General features: G+C 36.7%; 1 protein-coding gene across 4 annotated transcripts in view; it reads left to right on the top strand.

Moving 5' to 3' along the window:
• The window catches only part of CDKAL1 (CDK5 regulatory subunit associated protein 1 like 1), a 650,586-nt gene that overhangs the window by 242,003 nt on the left and 385,596 nt on the right, over positions 1-22,987 (top strand). The window lies entirely within an intron of this gene.

The following is a 22,987-nucleotide window of genomic DNA, read 5'->3' as shown; positions in this document are numbered from 1 at the left end:
CTGTTCTTTGATTTTATAGTAAGGAGGATATTTCACATTCTCTTCTTGACTACATGATATAATTCTCTTTCGTTACGTATACTTTTCATTCTCATCCAGAAGATCTTTTTTGAAGGCAAAAAGCATACGTGCATTTTGGCTCCATCAATGTTGCTTGCAGAAAAACCACAGTGTTTTTATCAGGGGGAAAGCAAAAACTTGTTTATAGTGGAAAGCATAACAAAATCTGTGATCTTTTTGCCTGAGGACTCTTTCCAAAACAACTTACTGTAACAGACATCTAAGGTCAGTATTTCCTAATTAAGACTGTTTAGCTAGAGCTGGGGCTCCCAGTCCCAGCCATCACCCGTAGGGCCATTCCTTCCTTACACAGCGGCACCCCACCCCCCCAAAACACACACACCACACACACACACATTCCTTCCTTAATGCAGTGTGTATTTCAACTTACTAGTCAGCATCTGGGGGCCATACCTTTTTTAGCTTAAAATAATATGCTAGGAAAAAGATGTTTTACTTCATATCACTAGTGATTTTTAAACTATTATGTTTGCCTTTTTCTGAAAACAAATTTAGAAATCCAGTGTGCCGAATAGGAATATCTCTTCAGTAGCCAACTGTGAGCAGAGAATTTACTGCATTGGTATTTTTGTATACTAGGAATAATTTGTGTACCTGGAGCACGTGAGGTGAAGCTCTGCCGGAGGAGGCAGCACACTTCTTTTTGTTCTTGTCTGCTCTCTGCAGAATGCCTCATTCTAGTGAATGCTCAGGAAATATTTGTTCGGTTGAACTCAATAAAATCAGCAAAATAGAGGATTAACAATTGAAGAATAAATAAATTTAGAAAGGAGACACTTATAGATGAGTCGCTCTGGTTCCTGAAGAGTGACAGAAAATTGGGGATTGGTTTGGCTCATCCTTTTTATTTTTAGCTGACTTTTTTTCTCTTTTAAGACTGTAACTCCCTGAAGAAAGATAATATTATTTTTGTGGTCTTATGAATAGAAATTACTAAGGAGTATTCACTATGTTTAGTATATGAAAAAAATTAATAAATACAAAACAGAAAGGGAAGCAGCAAGTCAGTTTAATGGTGCATGTAAACTTTTAGTTAGATGTCCCTATAGACTGATAGTCATCCTTTATTTTGTATCCTATTTTTCTACCTTTTGCTCTTCCACATTTCCTTTATTTTTTTAATTATGGAAGATTTCAAGGTGTAGAAAAGAGAGGGTAATATAATGAACCCTCAAGTACTCACCAGGCTGCAGCGATTACCAACTAATGGGCAATCCTATTACTTCACCTGCCTCCCCCCGCTTCGCACCCCCCATCCCCTTGCCTGCCCTAGCACAACTTGATTATTTTGAAGCAAGTTCCAGACAGTGTATTATTTAATTGGTAAGTATATCAGTTATGTATCTCTAAAGAAAAGATCTTATGCATTCTTTTTCCTTCCCATATTGGTGGGGGCAGGGGGAAGAGAAACCAATCTAATACCATTGTTACACCTCAAATAAAATTAATAGATTTCCTTACTATCAACAAATACCTAGTCAGTCTCAAAACTTCCAGTTGATGCCCTTGTTCATTCTTCTTCTCCATCTCCCCCAACCATCTTTACAGTTGGTTCTTTTCAATCAGGACCCAAAGGCGATCCACACACTGCTTTTGGCTGATATATCTGCACCACCACAGCACTTGGTTACGTGTCCAAGTTGGCCATCAGGCTCACAAGACTCACGTGATTTTAATCTAATACTGCTTTTTTTGTCAGTTCATAGACGGACCAAGGGCAGGAGACATAACAGGTGCAACATTTTCATCTCATCAGGAAGCCTGGTCTATCGACTCTAATATACAGCTTATTTTAGCCTTCACCTGTATTGAACATTACAGCTGCCATGGTCAAGGGCGAAGGTGTGTGGATGCCACCTTGACACAGCGATGACTCAGACTCAATTTTTCACTAATTTTTTAAACCATTCGGTTCAGTAGGCCCAGCCGTGCATACCATTTCACTGAATACAGGGGCAGTTCCATGTAGCAGATGAAGCAGACATAACGTTCTGAGTTTGTCTTAACTCTGATATTTCCAAGTAGGAGAAAAGGGACATTGAGGTCATTCCCAGGAAAGTGTGCATCAGCCCAGGCCAGTGTTAACCCTTTACTCACATGGTCTCTTATGTATCTTTTCATCTGTTGTTTGGTTTTTCTCTTGCTTTTTTAACTTAGGAAATCATTTCATTTGTCCTACAATTTCTCACATTCTGGATTTTGCTGATTATATCCTCACTGTGTTATCTAATATGTTTCTTTATTTCCCAGTTTCTGCTGTGAACTGGAAATTAGATCTAGAGGCTTGATCAGAGTTTAGAATTTTGGCAAGAATACTTCATAGCAGGTGGTGTGTACTAGATATTGAATCATATCAGGAGGCTTATTTCTAGTTATCTTACTTTTGTTAATCTATGCTGTCTTAGTCTATTTGGGCTGCTATAACAAAATACCACTGGGTAGTTTATAAACAACAGAAATTTATTGCTCACAGCTCATGAGGCTAGGAAGTGTAAGATCAAGGCATCAGCATGGTCACCTTCTGGTCAGGGCTTTCCTCTTAATTCATAGCTGTTGCCTTCTTGCTGTGTCCTCACATGGTGGAAGGGTCGGGTCAAGGGATCTCTCTGGAGCCTCAGAATTATAAGAGCACTAATCCCATTCATGAGGACCCCACCCTCATGACCTATTCACCTCCCAAAGGTCCCACCTACTAGTACCATCACCTTTGGAGGTTAGGATTTCAACATTCAAATTTTGGTGGAACATACATTCAGACCATAGCATGAGGATTATGTTGTTAACTGAATCCAACCTATGTGAAGTTTCATCAGCTTTTTACTTACTGGTGGAAAAAAAAAATAAAAAAATGCTAACAAAAACAGAAATATAGATCAATGGAACAGGATAGAAAGCTCAGAGATAAACCACGCACATATGGTCACCTTATCTTTGATAAAGGAGGCAAGAATATACAACGGAGAAAAGACAGCCTCTTCAATAAGTGGTGCTGGGAAAACTGGACAGCTACATGTAAAAGAATGAAATTAGAACACTCCCTAACACCATACACAAAAATAAACTCAAAATGGATTAAAGACCTAAATGTAAGGCCAGACACTATAAAACTCTTAGAGGAAAACATAAGCAGGACACTCTATGACGTAAATCACAGCAAGATCCTTTTTGACCCACCTCCTAGAGAAATGGAAATACAAACAAAAATAAACAAATGGGACCTAATGAAGCTTAAAAGCTTTTGCACAGCAAAGGAAGCCATAAACAAGATGAAAAGACAACCCTCAGAATGGGAGAAAATACTTGCAAATGAAGCAACTGACAAAGGATTAATCTCCAAAATTTACAAGCAGCTCATGCAGCTCAACGTCAAAATAACAACCCAATCCAAAAATGGGCAGAAGACCTAAATAGACATTTCTCCAAAGAAGATATACAGATTGCCAACAAACACATGAAGGATGCTCAACATCACTAATCATTAGGGAAATGCAAATCAAAACCACAGTGAGGTATCACCTCACACCGGTCAGAATGGCCATCATCAAAACATCTAGAAACAATAAATGCTGGAGAGGGTGTGGAGAAAAGGGAACCCTCTTGCACTGTTGGTGGGACTGTAAATTGATACAGCCACTATGGAGAACAGTATGGAGGTTCCTTAAAAAACTAAAAATAGAACTACCATACGACCCAGCAATCCCACTGCTGGGCATATACCCTGAGAAAACCATAATTCCAAAAGAGACATGTACCACAGTGCTCATTGCAGCACTATTTACAATAGCCAGGACATGGAAGCAACCTAAGTGTCCATCGACAGATGAATGGATAAAGAAGATGTGGCACATATATACAATGGAATATTACTCAGCCATAAAAAGAAACGAAATTGAGTTATTTGTAGTGAGGTGGATGGACCTAGAGTCTGTCATACAGAGTGAAGTAAGTCAGAAAGAGAAAAACAAATACCGTATGCTAACACATATATATGGAATCTTAAAAACAAAATGGTTCTGAAGAACCTAGGGGCAGGACAGAAATAAAGACGCAGATGTAGAGAATGGACTTGAGGACACGGGGAGGGGAAGGGTAAGCTGGGACGAAGTGAGAGTGTGGCATGGACATATATACACTACCAAATGTAAAAAACGATAGCTAGTGGGAAGCAACCGCATAGCACAGGGAGATCAGCCCGGTGCTTTGTGACCACCTAGAGGGGTGGGATAGGGAGGGTGGGAGGGAGGGAGATTCAAGAGGGAAGAGATATGGGAACATATGTATATGTATGGCTGATTCACTTTGTTATAAAGCAGAAACTAACATACCCTTGTAGAGCAATTATATTCCAATAAAGATGTTAAAAAAAAAAAAAAAAAGCCAAAAAAAGGCTAGACAGCCGGCTGCATCACGGGTAGGCAAATATATCCTGTAGTGTGTCAGATAAACATTTTAGGCATTGTGGGTCATATAAAATCCCGACCGAATAATTTTCTTTGTGTCATTTTACATCTCTTTACAAATGTAAAAGTCATTATTAGCTCCCTGGTCATATGTAAACTGTGTGAGCCAGATTTGACCTACTTGCTATAGTTTGTCACCCTTCATCCTACATCCATTCTTTTTATTAAGCATTGCAAAATTATTAAATTTTAATTCACCTACCATTGCTTCTTCACCTTTTAGTTGGAATTCCTATGAAAATAATTTTTTCCTAATTATTTGTTTACCCTGACATACAGTTCCTATAGAAAAGGCAGGATGAATGCCTGATTCTTTTTCCCTTTTAGTTACTGGCATTGGAAAAATAAGTTGGTTCCCTAGTATTCTCTAAAAGCAACTATTACGTTTTGTTTTGCTTTAAATTTTTAACCAAGAATCATTACACACTTAAGGATTTTTTTTTTTTTTTTTTAAATGTCTTTCAAACCATTGCATGTTGGCTAGTGGAGGTTCCTTCAAGTTGGGTCCTGGGCGTTTTTGCCTTGGTCTCAGGGATCTTTCTAGTGTACCAAGTAAAGAGTTGGACATATGCACCATCACCACAGTCATAATGAACATTTCACCCCAAAAGTTTTCTCATGCTCCTTTAAAATCCAATCCTCCCTCCTTCCCTATCTACAAACAACTGATCTACTTTCTGTCACTAAGGATTAGTTTGTATTGATATTTTGTAGAGTTTTATATAAATAAAATCATATAGTATGATTTTTTCTAACTTCTTTAATACAGCCTAGATTGTTAGATTCATTTATATTGTTGTCTGTATGACAATTCATTTATTTTTATTGCTGAGCAGTACCCATGGTAGGGATATTGCAAAATTGGTTTGTCTGTTCATTTGTTGATGGATACCTGAGTTGTTTATTTTCTGATTTCAAATAAAACTGCTTTGACCATTATTGTGTGAGTCTTCCCATAGACAATTGTTTTCATTTCCTCTTGGGAAATATCTAGGAGTGGATTGGCTGAACTGATTGTACCATTTTGTCTTTCTGCTAACAGTCGGTGACAGGTGCAGTTTTCTGCGTTGTTTCCAACACTTGATCTAGTCAGTCAGTGTTAGCCATTGTAGTGAGTATGTATTTATATCTCAGTGTGGTTTTAATTTGCATTTCTCTAATGACTAATAATGTTGAATATGCATATGTCTTTTTAGGTTAGTGCCTGCTCAAATCTTTTGTCTTTTTTTATTGGCTTGTGTGGCTTACTGTTCAGTGCTGAGATTTCTGTATATATGTTGGAGACAAGTTCTTTATCTCATATATGTATTTTCTTTCCTTTTCATTTTTTTTTTTTGCAAATATTTTTCTTCCATTATGTGATTTGTCTTTTGATTTCCTTAACATTGTTTTTTGAAAAGCAACAGTTTTAAATTCTTATGAAGTCTAGGTTATTATATTTTAAAATACAATTTTTACTTTTTATTTTATTTAAGACATCTTTGTCCATCCAAGACCACTAATATTTTCTCTCTTTTTTTCCTAGAAATTCTACAGTTTTAGCTGTTCCATTTAGATATATTATCCATTTTTGGTTAATTTTTGCATGTTGTGTGAGGTAAGGGTTGAGGATCATTGTTTTACATATGAATACACAATTGTTCCAGCACTGTTTGTTGAAAGTATCATCTTTTCCCCACGTCTTTGAACCTTCATCAATAATCAGTTGTCAGTAAATGTGTGCATCTATTTCTGGACTATCCTGTTCTACTGATCTGTATGTCTCCCTTTGCACCAATTATACACTATGTTGATTAGTGTTGCTTGAAATCACGTAGTTTGTCTTCCAACTTCATTGTTCTTGTGAAAAATCAATTATACTATTGTAAATCATTTGCGGTTTTAGAAAGTTTAGAATCACCTTTTCAGTTTTTACCAAAAGAAAAAAAAAATCCTCTTTTATGATTTTTAATCAAATTGTATTGGAGTTATAGACCATTTTGGGGAGAATTGACCTCTTTACAATGTTGAGTTTTCTAATCCCTGAGGATGATATATTTCTCCATTTACTTATATCTTCTTTAATGTCAGTGATGTTTTATAGTTTTTCTTAACAGGTATTACACATCCTTTGTTAAATTTATTCTTAAGTATTTCTTTTGGGGGGATGTTATTATAAATGGTATTTTAAAATATTTCCATTTCCAAATGTTCATTACTATTATATAGAAGTATAATTGATTTTTGTTTGTATCTTACCATCTTGCTAAACTTACTTATTAGGTCTAGTAGTTTTTTGTAGGTTTGTTTTAGAGTTTCTTACATAGATAATAATGTTGTCTGCAGATAAATCAGTCTTCTTTCTTTATGATCTCTAAGTCTTTAGATACTTTTTCTTGCCTTATTACGCTAGCTAGGACTACTAGCCTAATGTGAAATAGAAGGATAAGAGTAGCAGCTTTTTTTTTATATCTCAGGTGAAAAGTAGTGGTCTTTCACAATTCAGTATGATGTTAATTGTGGGCTTTATGTTGTTGAGGGAGTTTGCTTGTATTCCTAAATTTGCTAAGGATTTTAATCATGAATGGATGTTTAGTTTTGTCAAATGTTTTTTCTGCATTTACTGAGATGGTCATATGCATAGTTTATTCTTTTTTAGTCTTAATAGGGTGAATTACATTAATAGATTTTTGAATGTTAAACCAACTTTGCTTTACTGGTATAAATCCCCCTTGGTTATGATGTGTAATTATTTTATGCATTTTTGGATTCAGTTTGCTAAAATTTTGCAACGAATTTTAAAATCTATTTTCATGGAAAATGTTGGTCTGTAGTTTTCTTGAAGTCTAGCTTTTATATCATGGAAATGCTGACCTCCATCTTTTTATTGGTATGTTTAGACCACTTACATTTGATGTGGTTATTGGTGTGTTGGATTCAGTTCTCCCATTTTGCTGTTTTCTGTTCATCCCATATGTTTTGATTTCATTTGTCCTCTTCTCCTGCCTTCTTTTGCATGAAATGTGAATTTTTATTTTATCCCTTTATTTTGGTCCCATTTTCTTAGTAGTTGCTCTACACAGTTTACCGTATTTATATTTACTACAATTTACTTCCAGGTTATACCATTTTAGATATAGATTAAGAACCTTATAGCAGTATATGATTACATCCTCTTTTCCTTCTTTATTCAATTGTTGTCCTACATTTTGCTTTTTTATATATTGTAAACGACATAATAAATATATCCTATCACTTCAACTTGGCCAGAAGCAAAAGTCTTTTTGCCGTTGTTTCATTTAGCATTCTTGCTTTGGTATTCTTGAGAATGGTTGCAGTTTTGGTTTTTGAATTCTTTGTCAGATTTCTGAATTATTGTCATGTTTGTTTAATAAGAAAAGTATTGGATAATTTTCTTATTTTCCTATGTTTAGGAATAGTTTATGTAGCAGTGGTGGAAGGAGTTTAGATTCTCTGTTTCTGCTCTAGTAATAGGGTCTTTTGTGTTCCTGTGTTTTCGGGGATCAGTTTTGCTAAATTGTATGTTTCTAGAAGGCATTCATTTTATCTAGATTTTAAAAATCATTTACATAAGTTTGTGCAGAGTAGTTTCTTATTTCTAAAATTTTCTCTGTTTTGATGGTTAATTCTTTCTTGCCCTTTCTGATTTTTGCATGTTTTTTTCTTTATGCCTTGCTTCCTGATTAGCTTATTGTTTGTACACTTTTTTTATGGAGTCATCTTTATTGGCTTTTATTCGGATTTTAAAAGTAAACATGTTTATTGAAAAAAGGTTTAGAAAATTTGGAAGAATCACAAATAATAGGATAAAAATCAGCTACTCTACCACCCAGATATAGCCTTTGTTAACAGTTCGGTAACATTTTGTATGTTGGTATGCATGTAATTAATTGCCTATTAATTTAACACAGTTGAGATCAGTTTTCTGTGCACATACTTGTGTTAATTTCCTAGGGCAACCATAACAAAGTACCACAAACTGGGTGGCTTACAATAACAGAAATTTATTCTCTCACCATTCCAGAGGCCAGAAATCCAAAATCAAGATGTAGGCATGGCCATGCACCTTCCAAACATAACTTTAATCTCTTCATCTTCACATGCCCTTCTTTCCTGTGTGTTTGTGTCCATATTTCCCTGTTCTTTTAAGGACTGTAGTCATTGAGTTAGGGCTCATCCTAATCCAGTTTTAGCTCATCTTAACTTAATTATATCTGCAAAGACTCTATTTCAAATTAGGTCACTGTCACAGGTTTTGGGTGAACATAAATTTTGGGGGTACACCATTCACCCAAGTACTGTATTCTGTTATTTTCCCTTCTGTTTATTTCAAGGCCTTCTTTGTACTTTTATTTTTATAAGTGAATTTTATGGTCTACTGCTGGGCACCATCAGTGCTAGAGTATATCAGCAATGTGATGTGCTAGCAGCCAATTATACTTCCAGTCTATCCATAAACACAAATTGCCATCATTACCTAACAAAGTGTCATCATAGGAAAGAGAGGCAGGGCTCGTTAAATTTTCTTAGAGCTTATATCCCAGTTAATTTTAGAAGATGAGACTGTTCTTTCTCGTATTGTTCTTGAAAATAATTAAAATGTATTATATCTAAGTGAATAGAATGAACGTGGTGTTTTTTAAACCTGAATTAAGAATCATACAAAAGCAAATAGATTTCATCAAATTGTATCATCAAAAAACTTAAAAAAAAATGGGTGGCTTGAGTGGTTTTTTTGTTGTTGTTGTTGGTGGTGGTGGTGGTTGTTCCTGGACCTTTTTCATGATACCCATCCTGGTCCTCACATATCCTATAACATTCTCTAGTTATCTTCCACATTTCTTTAACAAATGTTGATCTATCTCTGTTGCTATTTTTGTAACTCAAAAGTCAATGGCTTTTCCTTATGATGAATTAATAAGTATTTATTGTGTGGCTGTTTAACATGTTACATTTTAATTAGTCTAGATACAGGATTCTGTAGGGCAGTGTATGGGCAAGGACCCAACATTCTTTGAGGATAGTACGTGCAATGTACTGTGTGATATTACATGTTATTTTTGCTCATTTCTTAAAACTGACTGAAAGGTAAGTATTACACCATTTTCAATATTAGAAACATGAAGACAAAATCATATCACTAGTTATTGGTATAATTGGAACTGTAATTTAGGCCTTAATTTTCAAAATTTTGCTTATAGCACTACCGACTTAGGATTTTTCAACTTTAGGGTGGTGTGAAGGTGATACGCATTCAGTAGAAACCTTACTTCAAACTTTGCATTTTGATCTTTGCCCAGGCTAGTGGAGGGGGCGCAATGCTCTCTCTCAGTGCCGGGCAACAGAGGCGAGCAGCCCCCAGCCGGCCACGCCATCACGAGGGTAAACAACTGGCACACTTACAACCATTCCCGACCCAGACAACCATTCTGTTTTTTACTTTCAGTACAGAATTCCGTAAATTACATGAGAGATCCAACACTTATAAAATAGGCTTTGTGTTAGATGATTTTGGGCAACTGTGGGCTAATGTAAGTGTTCTGAGCGTGTTTAAGGTCGGGTAGGCTAAGCTATGAGGTTTGGTAGGTTAGGTGTATTAAATGCATATTCTCAACTTAGGATCAATTTATCAGGACATAACCTCATCGTAAGTTGAGGAAGGTCTGTAGTTCTTTTTGTTAGTAAATGTACAAGCAGGGTCCAGCGTAGAGACAGGAGATATATATAAATGTCCTCTATAAAGTCTTCTATAAGGCAACCCATTTTTAAGAGTTGAAGTGGAATTTGCTTAATTAGTTTTTTCTTTAAATTATTTAAATTCTCAGTCATATACTATCTCTTCATCATCATTATAGGTTTAAAACAATTCTCTGTTTGTCAGAAGGTTGGAGAAAGTCATGGTCAAACTGCTTTTATTTTATGCTACTGACTTGTTTTATGTTATTAGATTAAGTAATATGGGGACTTCTAGGTGTTTTAAAAACCTGTCTTAAAAAAATTGACTATTTATTGTATTTTGAAGGGTAATGATTGATATAAAGTTGTCCTCTATCTCCAGCAAGCACACAAATGCACCATTTGTCTAATCAGCTTTGTGTGACCCAAGAAAGCACAGACTTACTACTGTTATACTGAGAGGTTTTATGCAACAAGGAACTTTATCATAGGATTTTTGTGAAAAAAATTGCTTGATCTTACAGAATGCTTTATGAAAATAATGGTATACTGGATGAACGTGAGTATAACCTGAAGTGCCTGGCTTTCAAAGAAGCTTCCTATTCCTGAAGAAAAGGTCTTTTACTCTTTTCCAAGCCTAGTGCCCCCACTCCCCACCCCCTATCCCATCCCTCCATCCCCACCCCCAGCCCATCCCCGTTCCCACCCCATCTGCATTCCCATCCGCATCAAGACTTACCAAGTAGTCATTACATTATGGTTCATACTGTGGTGTCAGCTTTTCCCAAAGGTACTCCCCTCAAACTACTGAGTCATTTCTATGATGATGGCTTATTTCAGGGCTTTCACAATCTCTTGTTTGGTTTTGTGGGACCAGATGTTATACTGTCACAACCAAGAGTTAGATTATGGTCTTTGATAACATGTCTTAAACTTGGAAGTTAGCACTATTTCTTCACCTGAGGAATGTTTCTGAATTGAATCTTATAAACTGTTCTATGATAGTAATGTCATGTGTCTCAGATTTGTACCTCAGTCATTACTCACATACTGTGGAGCAGTGAACTCAAATTATTATAACATTATCGGGTTGTCAGTATTTTAAATAGCAATCCAGTATCAACTAATTATCTTTTTTGTCTGAGTGTTTTGTATTTAAGAAAAGTGATAAGGTTCTTCTCATTAAAATTAAGCTAGTGTTACTTTTCTACCTCCTATACTTGAAATCAGTTACTTAGAGGAACTGTAGATCTATATTATAACCACTGAAAATAAAGAAGAGTGACTACATAATTTCCCATTCAGGGCTTCTACTTTATAAGGCTTCATTCAGAATCAGAGTAAGGTTTGTTACAACAGATGCATTAAAATTACACAAACATTTAAGAATTCATAGTAAAATTCTTATCAATATATTATGCTCTACCAGTACGGTGCCCCTGTTGCTATGAAGTCACAGTGAGATGCTGTGGTACGCTAGGGAGTAGGGAGAGAGGCTCTTTGTTCGTCCTCTTGTGACACATCTTGATGATTGCATATGTTTAGAATGTAGGTTTTATAGAATGTTTTAAAAATCTTTTCATCCTCTTATGTGTTATTAACTAATACAGGATTATGTGTTTCTCCAGTTTGTGGATGATGCAAGTGCTTGATTTATGCTTTATATTAAAAGAATCATTTGGTTGAACTAGAGTTAATAGTGTTTACAAGTGACTCACTTGATCTGGTTGTTGAGAACACTTTCTGACAGTGCCATTTTCAAATGGTGTTTTCTGTATTTTTGGCCTTCATGTAGCTAGCATATATTGTTGCAGAACTTTGATTTATATGTTTGCTGTTTTATTTCTCCATGTTTTGCATGCTTAAATGTTTATCTAGAGTATATATTTTTTTACCTGTATTGATGGATAGTTTGTTAAAGATGACAGTCTGCTGGGCTATCCAAAAAAGTTTCAGGTAGGTTATAAGCAAACATCTCTTTTAATTTGCTAGGCAAAATAATTAGAGTATATTTTTTGAAAATCTGATAGGTGTGCTTTGTAGGTTTCTTCTGACTCCAAGTCTCTATGAGTATAAGGATTTCGAATTTTTTGAAGAAGTGGCAGACTATTCATTGTTGTTGGCAAATGCATTTCTTGTGGATTCATTTAGGGCTCTATCTCCTGTATTCCTGATGGTCAAACTGATACCTGAACTTTGCTTCACCCCATTGGTGACAGAAAACACCAACTAACTACATACTATCCTATGGTGACCAGGTGATCTAAATATTCATCTTATGCTGTATTGGAAGCTTTGATCACTAAACAAATGAGATTTTTCTATACTTGAAAAAAATGCAGTGTGAAGATTTATTTAATGTATACGATTTTTTTTTAATATATTCTGCTTTACAAATGGATTTTTATTATAGAAATAGGAAGATAGCAGTAAATCCCATGTCAAAAATGTTTACTTTTCGTTTTGGTTGAATATTTAAGAGGCTATCTCATGGACCTTGTCTGCCCCTATTGGTGATGCCATGAGCTGATATGGAGGCTGCTTAGCACCTGTAGTTGCCCCGGCTTCCTCTACCCAGAGAACACTACAGGGCTGAAGTCTCGGGTGTAGCCTGCCATGGGGGCCAGTGGATTCCCTCCAAGAGTCCGTGCTTGCTTTCTTTTGGGCTCCTCAGAATTCCCGAAAGTAAGCAGAAGTTCTTAGGGATAAAAATGTGTAGACAACATTGTCACTGCTCACAGCTCCTCACAAGTAAGGGTTGTAGTAGTGCTGGCAGAAGAGGGTGTAGGCTTCTGACTCTATAATCACAGCTCCTTTCGCTGCCTGCGGTGACGCCAGTACATTCAGTCTTGTTGGAGTCAAGTTTTCATGCCTGGAAGCCATTTTCTTTCACGGTGGTGGTGCTGGAGGATGAGGACGAGGAGGAGGAGCCCTTCTGCTCTGCTTGTTGGTGAGAGTATAGATTGGCAGCCACTGTGTCACTATGGAAAACAGTATGGCGCTCTAGCTGTGTCTACTTAGTGCTCAAAATGTGAACTTTGTAGAGGGTGTGGTACTGGTCTAAGACAAGGTACATACAGAAATAGAGAGTGTTTAGAAACTTCGTCAGGTTTTTTTGTTTTGTTTTTGGCACTTTAGATTTAAGTAATATTACATTGTGTCGCACCCTGTGCTTTTATGATACCTCTCGTCAACTTTTAGAGTATGACTTGATTCTTCTTGGCAATACTTGTGACGTGAAAGCACATCCCTTAGTGACAGGCTGTATTTACTGTAAATACTTTAAAAACTGTTGCTGACAATACACGTCTAATTAATGAATTTTTAAATGATCCCAGTTTACAGTTACTAACCCAAGTTGATTATTTGTTATGACTTAATGAAAGTGTTGCCAAATTCCAAATATGGGTGGTTACATAGGCCCCCAAACCTCCTGCAGTCTATTCTTATGGTATTTCTTTATGGATTTATATCTCCTCTCCATTCTGTTTTTTTAGATAAATTTTGGGAGATTACTACATTACATTACATTGTATTTGGGGCAAAGTTAACTGCTTTCTTTTTATTCACATAGAGGACCTAAATTTGGTCCTGGAAGAAGTGTTCTTGCAACATGTAATTATTTAATGTCCTCTTCAAACAGGATCCACGTTTAAGTAGGTGTAGCAACTTTCCGTCTATCTGCAGCCTTTCTCTTTTGAGTTAGAAATGGAGTTCTGTGTAAGAATTGCTCTCAGTGGAAGCCAGTCCCCTGTCCTGGTGACCTCAGCCTGGTTGTCCTGAGGAGAGCGTGGCTGTCCTGAGTTCATGTAAGTGCAGGGGAACCTGCTGAATGGAGAGTCAGTGTGACAAAAGGCTGTGACTTTTTTTCTGCCTAAATATAGTAGTTTCTCACTGTAAGATATTTCATCCTCTGATTTACAGTGTTTCTTTTTGTCTTTCTTTCTTGCTTCCTTTGTGAAACTCGCTATTTTCATGTGTTTTGATTTGGGGGGAAGTTATAAATGGAATTGTGTATTTTGGAGAAGGTCAGATTTAGCAGGCATCACTCATCACATGCCTATCTCCCTTTTTTATTTTTAAACGGCACACGATGTCTGACTCGCACGTGGTGTTTCTTGCTTGGCCGGCTGGTGCCAGACTCTGTGTCTTTTGTTTTTAAGAGATAAACGTCTGGTGGTTTTTGTTTTTCTGTGAGACACATGTGAGTCATACTTATCACAAACGATGTCCTTCTTCCAAACCTCTAATTATTTTGGACAACTTATCTTAGTGTCTAGAAGCTAATAGGTTAAAAATTTCAACGTGTGTGTCTGTTTATAAAGGTTTGCTGAATCATCTATACTTTTCATTCCTTCATAGGTTGATACAGTTATATCTTGGTTGAGTATCTACCAATGCTGTTGGCACTGACTTTGTTTTTATACTTCTGTATTGATTGCAAAGTCAGGAAAAGACTTTTTAAAAGAAAGTATTGCTCAACCTCTGTGACTTACATCCTTCTCAGTCACGGGCAGTACCAAAAATCTAGATTTCATTTGTGTGTTTAATCCTGTGAATTACCCTCTCTAGCTCAGTGGCTCGTAGTTTTAAAAAGCAAACAATACTAATGATCAAAAAAAATCTGAAATATTTCATATAACATTATTGAAAAACTTGTTCAGCATTATCAAACTCATCTTTGTTTCCCCAGTATATTATGACAGGTAGTATGTGTAATGGTTAAGAGAGTGGATTTGGAAGCCGGCCTGTCTGGGCTTATATACTAGCTCCACCACTTAACTGGTTCTGTGATGTTTGTGATATTTGTCAAATCACTTTGTCTCTATGTGCCTCAGAAAAAATAGAGACTAATAATAGTACCTACCTCATAAGGTTGTTTTCAGGATTAAGTTAACATATATAAAGTGCTTACAACAGTGCCTGGCCCTGCCAGATAGGTGCATATAAGTCTTAGCTATCATTAGTCATCTTTGTGATTGTCTAGTTTTACAAATGGTTTGTTAATAACAATAAGAATTTATTTATTATATATTAAAAGTATGTACTAGGATTTATGTTTTTTAAAGTTAAGAATTTCCAGTAGAAACCATTTTTATCTGTAACTCTTAAGAAATAAATTATAGCTAAACACTTCATTATCAAGGACTATTGCAAAGTAGTGTTTTAAACATTAAAAGAAAAAGTCCATGGAGTTGTATGCAAGACCAAGTAATGTGATTTTGCCTTTTTTAGCATTCTGTGTTCTTTTAACATTTGCTTCAGTTCCTAGTTCAAGACATAAAAACATCTGATTTTGAACAAAGTAGGCACTAAATCTTGTATGTCTTATTATCTAAAACTTCAGTTTTCATTGAGTTACTACTTAAGTTTTCTTGACTGTTGATACACTTCCATATTATTGTTTTAAATAGTCTTTTTTTATTGGGAACATTTCCTTGAACATTCACTAGAGTATCAAAAGAAGTTTTTGTTTGTGGTTGGAAAAAATGTCTTTAACCTGCCAACAGAACTTAAAATTGCATAAGAAAATGGGTGTTGATGCTGAGAAATGGTGTGTAGGCAGCAGATCTCTTGTTCTGTCTGAAAACAGTGATGAAACACAAACAACAAATGTGGAATTGCTGCTGCTCTATTTTTGTGTGGGAAAGACAACTTCAGAGTAGGAGAAAACTTTCTGCTGTTTTAATACATCTTTATTATATTTAGGCGTGGGATTTTCTTGGCAATCATTATAGGGATCACGGAAAGCTAATTTCTATAAAAAGTACTATGGTGCCTGTTTCATTATATTTGTGTTGAAATTTAGCAGGAGTTTATAACTTGGGATTCATTGTTGGTCTTTAGGTAATCTGTGAACTCTTGAAATTGTCTGTAGAATTTTACTTTGTTTTTGAAGCTTTCATGGTGCATTGTTATCATTAATCAATTTTTTACTCTTTTTTTAAATTGTAGTAAGGTGTATATAACATAAAATTAACCATTTTAGCCATTTTTAAGTGTACAGTTCAGTGGCATTAAGCACATTCATATTTTTGTGTAATCATCACCATTGTCCATCTCTAGAACTTTTTGATCATCCCAACCTGAAACTCTGTACCCATTAAACAATGACTCTCCATCCCCTCACCTGCCCCAAGCCCCTGGCAACCACCATTCAACTTTCTGTGTTTATGAACTTGACTACTCTAGGTACCTCAAATAAGTGGAATCATACAACATTTGTCCTTCTGGTTCATCCATGTTGTAGCATGTGTCAGAGTTTTATTTTTTAAGGCTGAATAACATTCTGTTGTATGTTTATGTATTCACCCGTTGATGGACATTTGGGTTGTTCTACCTTTTGACTGTTGTGAATAATACTACTATAAACATTGGTGTACCCATATCTGTTTAAGTTTCTGCTTTCAGTTCTTTTGTATATATACCCAGAAGTGGAATCGCTGGATCATATAGTAATTCTGTGTTTAATTCTTTCAGGAACCAGCATACTGTTTTCCACAGTGGCTATACCATTTTATTACCACCGTCTACAGAATTTTGTATTGTGTACATTTTTCTTGAGATTTAATTATGAGATTTCATCAAAGCCTCAAAGTGAGCCATTGTCCTAGTATTTAGTCCTTATCAGGTTTAATTCCTACATACCTAATACAATGAATATTGTATTACAAATATTAGTTTTATTAGGCCACCTACTTGTTTCCTCATTCCACCAAAACTTCCTTGGGAAGATGAAATGCACGGCATTACCTTTCAACTTTAGTCATATAAGTTAACATCAAAATAGGTAACCGTAGGGCTAGGTAGACTCTTGTGTTCAAGTAGTCCTGAAGAACAGAATTATTTTTCAAGCTCACCAAAAGACTGAGATGACAAAACACAAAAAGTAACATCAAGTATTTTATCTCAGGTCCTTCTATACTGAGAGTATGGAAGTGGACTGACATTAATGATTTTGATTTCTCAGATTCATGGAAGAGACTGTGGGTCAACAAATACTACTGTGTACCTTTAAGTATATGGATAAACTGTTTTTAATGTGAATTTGATAATGAATTTATGTAAATATTTTAACAGTAGTTTTGTTATTCTTTACTTTAAAATGGATTATTATCAACCAATGACATTATCATAGCTGAACATTTTTTCACATAACTTTAGAATGAGGGCTAACAAAAATAAATTAATTGATTGATTGTAGAGGTATGACTCCCTTTTCACTTTCTCCAAACAAATAAACGAAACCCAATGACAAAGAAAAGTCCAACAATATCTTTTGTCTTATATCCCTGTAGCACTTGACAATGATTATATGAAGTCGAGCATGATAATTTGAGATACTATTCAGTATTCTTCTGTTCATTATATTTTATTTCCTAAGGCAGAGAAATTGTGCCATAGAAGATTTTTTTTTTTAATAAATGAATTTTAGAATCATATATTTTGGGACCAAATTTAAAAACCCAAAACAAACTAAAGAAAATTGCATATGACATCTAATATAATAAGGCTGCGGTACAAGAAGTTGTCTCCCCCAGCGTCAGTGGTGAGGCTACCTCAATCCACCTTTCCTCTTCTCCCGTCAGGATTTCTGTTGTTGATGGGACTGGGGCCCATCTCAGTATTGTCTTTGGGCAGGAGAAAAGGTTGACAACAAGCAGTACAGTTAAACTGCATTTTAGGAAATATGCTTTTTTTTTTCTTCTTCTTCAAATTAATTAGCTGAATCACTGGGTCTTCGTTTCTTATTTGTAAAATGAGAGGATTGATCTAGAAGGGTGTACTTTCTGACGTTCTTTCTAACTCTGATTTTCTTCTTTGTGTGTGTGGGGTGGCGAGGGAGTATGATCCTGGAGTCTTAGAAACACTCCAAATTCTGAAACCTTGCAAATTCCCCAAATAATCTTTGGAGAGTTTTGATAATATGTCTGTGCTGTAATTCTTTCCTAGTTTGAAGGCAGGGACTATCCATCTTGTAAACCTCATATCTCCCAATATAAGGCATTTCTCAAAGTTGGCACCTAGAAAAATTGCAAATGCAAAGAAAACTGTTCATGTTAAGGAAGGTATAAAATTATTGTGGCAGACACCATTTAATTGGTTCTTTGAAGCTCTTAATGGATTTTGGTGCATATATTGGTTATTTGCATCCATATATTTCAACTGCAGATCATAAATAACTTAATGATAATGAAATATAATGACTTGCATAATGCAAAGTTAAGAGATACACCTTAATCCAGTGGTTTTTGTTTGCATTTTTCTGTGTTATTTTTGGCAACCTTCCTCTGGCTTTCAGACCCTCAAACGGTCTTGAGTGCAAACCTGTATTTCATTATCTCTAAAAGAAAGGAGCTGTTTTTAAGAACAAAATCTTTTCCCCAAAGTCTCAGTGCATTTTATTGATATGAATTTTATCCTTGTACATTTCTGAACTAATTCCAGTTTCCATAAGAATGCCATGTGCTGATTGCCTTAGTTCTGAGTTCCTGAACTTATTTATTGGAAAAGGAAAAGGGATTTCTCTGTAATCATGCCCTACCCTAAAATTGGTGCTAGAGCTGGTTTCTCTTGGGTTTTATGGATGACATGAGGGAGGAATCGATTCCTGAACAAAACCAATGTTCTTTGAGGAAGGGGAGTGGGCATAAGTCCAGGGCGGAAATCTAACAAGATGCCCTATAGTTCACCCTTTGCACTCCCAGACTTCCTCTTATACATGTTCTTAACTAAAATTTGCCCTTCAACGAAACACCCTCACCACCTCCCAAAACAAGGACATTTCAAAGTCTTATCCAGTTCCAAGACCAGGTCCTCTTTCTCGGGTCTGATGGAACCCCTCATGGTCTTGCCACCTAAGGCTGAAGAATAACTTCTGTATGTCTGTTCATAATGCTGGAGCAAGAGCAGGATGACAGCGATAAAAGTTCCCATTTTTAAAGGAAGATGGTGGAAAACTACACACATGGGCCACTCTTTCATAGTCCAGGAATGGCGAGTACTCCCTATACCGGCAGGAAGTTAGTTTCTTAGTCAGTGTATTTGACAGCAAGCGATTTTTACCTCTGCGCGTGTCTCCTTTTTCCTTGTCTTCCATAGCACATCTGGGATGGCCTCTGGGAAGGACTGTCCATTTGGGAACTGCAGCTTCTAGCAGCTGTCCTACAGTGGACATGACGTTGACAGGAAGGTTGCTTCAGAGCAGTGGTTTTCCGTGTGGTCTCAGGACTGGCAGCACTGGTGTGACCTGGACAGCAGGTTCTTGGCTGTCACCCCAGACCTGCTGAATCAGAATAGGGGCTCCCGCAACCTGTCTGTTCACAGCACCTCCTGGAGCATTGGATCTACCGAGTTTTAGAACCGTTGACATAGACATTCAGCAGGTTTTGTGGTTTCTTTGGCAGATTAGCTCCCTTAAAATCTAAGTAGACTACTGGTCTGTTTATGGTCAGGTGCATTTGCAGTAACCAGAGTCATCCTTTCTGAGCCTCTTAGGGCATGAAGCCTCCACCCAGGCCCTGGGACCTTAATTTAAAGGCCACTGCCCCATCTTGGCCTCTGCTGGCTCCTTGCCCTTAGGCTGCATTTCAAATACGTTTTCACAATGAAGTGTATTATCTTCTTTGTTAGGCAAGGGCAGGCCTAGTGGCTGGAGGTGCTGGACGGACAGCTCTGGGGGTGGGGTTAGGTGTCTTCTAGGCTCCAGTCTCATCCCCAGTGGAATCTAACTTCCCAGCCTCTCTTTTCACAAACCTTAGCTTGGCTTTCACAACTTGGCTTTTTGTTTGTTTGCTTGGTTTTTGTATTAACCCTGCTGGAGTCCACGTAACCAGACTTTTAGCTTATTTGGGTTATAGAGGCAGAGAGGGCCTCTTATAGCAAAGATCTTTTTTCTCCCCTCTCTGCTTTTACCCTAAGCTTATCTTTATCTCGGCTACAAGTAAGCAACACATGTCATTGTTCTTAATTCCTGAACCGTTTTAAGTTTCTTTTACCTGAAGCAGCCAAGTAATAAATGCCTGGAGTAATCATGAAGGCCTTATTAGCTCATTGGTTAAGAGTGCTGATGTTCAACTCTCCCTTTTGGGGTTAGAAACATGTGCCACTAACAGGGACAGGAGGCAAACGAGAAAAAGCAAGTCCTTTCTCTCTTGTTCAGCCTTCCTGTCTCCCTCTTTTGCCCCCGGCTCTCATGGCCTCCCTGGGACGAGTTTGGCAAGGCATGGAATCTATAGACTAGTGCTCAGTAATAAAAAGCAGTGAGCTCTTGATACACTCCGCAATATGGATGAAAAAAGCCAGACAAAAAGGAGTACATACTCTATGTTTCATTTATATAAATTTCTACAAAACTAATTTATCGTGAATACCAATTTATAGTGAAAGAAAGAACAGGTACTAGATACTGGGCACTGGGGTGGGGAGGTGACAAAGGGACTGGAGGGAAAGATGACAGAGAGACACAAGAAACCTTTGGGGTTGATGTATTTATATGTTAACACTCAGCAAATTGCACATTTTAAATATGTGCAGTATATTGTATGTCAGTTTTACCTCAATAAAGCTATTAAGATTATTAATATACTTACTCATTAAAATAATACCTATTCAGCAATTAAACAGGGCCTCCTCCTACCCACTAAAAAAAAAAACCAAAACACCCAACCCCTTGAGTATTCTTAAAAGTAAAGAGGTGGGTGCAAACATTACTTCTGGCTTTTAATTAGTCTGTGTCCTGTAAACCGTTTTCAACTTCAGTTTTCTCTGAAAAACAGAGCTTGTACTACCTGCAAGGAGGCTGGGAGAGGGAACGCTTTGTGAGCTTCGAGTTCACACCCTTCTCTCCTTCCTTCCTTCTTCTGAGCGTTGAAAAGATACCCCGTGGGATCCCGCTCTGGCCTCCTTTTCCTTCTGTATAATGGAAAGGTAAGGTGAGGTTAGATTGCCCTTGGACAGGCCACACGTGCATTATTTGGTTGTGAATTTGTTGAGTAGCTGTGTCATTAGTTTGGAGATGCCCTCAAGAAATGGCAGTGGGAAAAGAAGAGCCTTGAAATAAATCAAAAGGATGATCGTGTTTCAAAGGCTGTTTGATTTGCTGAATTTCAGTCATTAGCTTACAACACATGTAATAAATGTGCATATTATAAAAATATCTTCTCTTAGAAATAAAAAGGCAGCAGCACCACCAAGGCAATCATATCTAGAAACTCAGCTTAAACTGCAGCTATTCTGTGGCAAGTTAAATGGCTTTACAGTAGAAAAGAAATAGATGCGCTTGTTCCTGTAGTACGTGTTCCATTGGGGGATGCGTCTGATGAGTTGTGACTTTGAAGCGTCTACAGCTGTTGTAGGTTAACATTTTTGTAGCTAACGAGCTACTTTTCTTGAAATAAGGACAAAAAAAAAATGTTTATTTTCTCGGCAGTTAAAAGATCCAAAAATGTAAATAGTTTCTTTTTTTTTTTTTTTAGTCTAATTAACATAAAAGGAACATATTTTAATGATTTTTTATTTTTATTTTTCTTTAAATTTTATTATTATTTTTTTAACGTCATTGTTGGAGTATAACTGCTTTACAATGGTGTGTTAGTTTCTGCCTTATAACAAAGTGATTCAGTTATACATATACATATGTCCCCATATCTCTTCCCTCTTGCATCTCCCTCCCTCCCACCCTCCCCATCCCACCCCTCTAGGTGGTCAAAAAGCACCGAGCTGATCTCCCTGTGCTATGCGGCTGTTTCCCACTAGCTATCTATTTTACGTTTCATAGTGTATATATGTCCATGCCACTGTCTCACTTTGTCCCAGCTTACCCTTCCCCCTCCCTGTATCCTCAAGTCCATTCTCTAGTAGGTCTGCATCTTTATTCCCGTCTCGCCCATAGGTTCTTCTGACAATTTTTTTTTTTTTTTTAGATTCCATATATATGTGTTAGCATATGGTATTTGTTTTTCTCTTTCTGACTTACTTCACTCTGTATGACAGACTCTAGGTCCATCCACCTCACTACAAATAACTCAATTTCGTTCCTTTTTATGGCTGAGTAATATTCCACTGTATATATGTGCCACATCTTCTTTATCCATTCATCTGTCGATGGACACTTAGGTTGCTTCCATGTCCTGGCTATTGTAAATAGAGCTGCAATGAACATTGTGGTACATGACTCTTTTTGAATTATGGTTTTCTCAGGGTATATGCCCAGTAATGGGATTGCTGGGTCATACAGTAGTTCTATTTTTAGTTTTTTAAGGAACCTCCGTACTGTTCTCCATAGTGGCTGTATCAATTGACATTCCCACCAACAGTGCAAGAGGGTTCCCTTTTCTCCACACCCTCTCCAGCATTTATTGTTTCTAGATTTTTTGATGATGGCCATTCTGACCGGTGTGAGATGATATCTCATTGTAGTTTTGATTTGCATTTCTCTAATGATTAATGATGTTGAGCATTCTTTCATGTGTTTGTTGGCAATCTGTATATCTTCTTTGGAGAAATGTCTGTTTAGGTCTTCTGCCCATTTTTTGATTGGGTTGTTTGTTTTTTTGATATTGAGCTGCATGAGTTGCTTGTATGCTTTGGAGATTAATCCTTTGTCACTTGCTTCATTTGCAAATATTTTCTCTCATTTGAGGGTTGACTTTTTGTGTTGTTTATGGTTTCCTTTGCTGTGCAAAAGTTTTTAAGTTGCATTAGGTCCCATTTGTTTATTTTTGTTTTTATTTCTATTTCTCTAGGAGGTGGGTCAAAAAGAATCTTGC

This window comes from Eschrichtius robustus, chromosome 12, assembly GCF_028021215.1.
Source record: "Eschrichtius robustus isolate mEscRob2 chromosome 12, mEscRob2.pri, whole genome shotgun sequence".
Taxonomy (NCBI): Eukaryota; Metazoa; Chordata; class Mammalia; order Artiodactyla; family Eschrichtiidae; genus Eschrichtius; species Eschrichtius robustus.
Note: the sequence above shows the minus strand (reverse complement) of the source record. Positions and strands in the feature narration are given on the sequence as shown.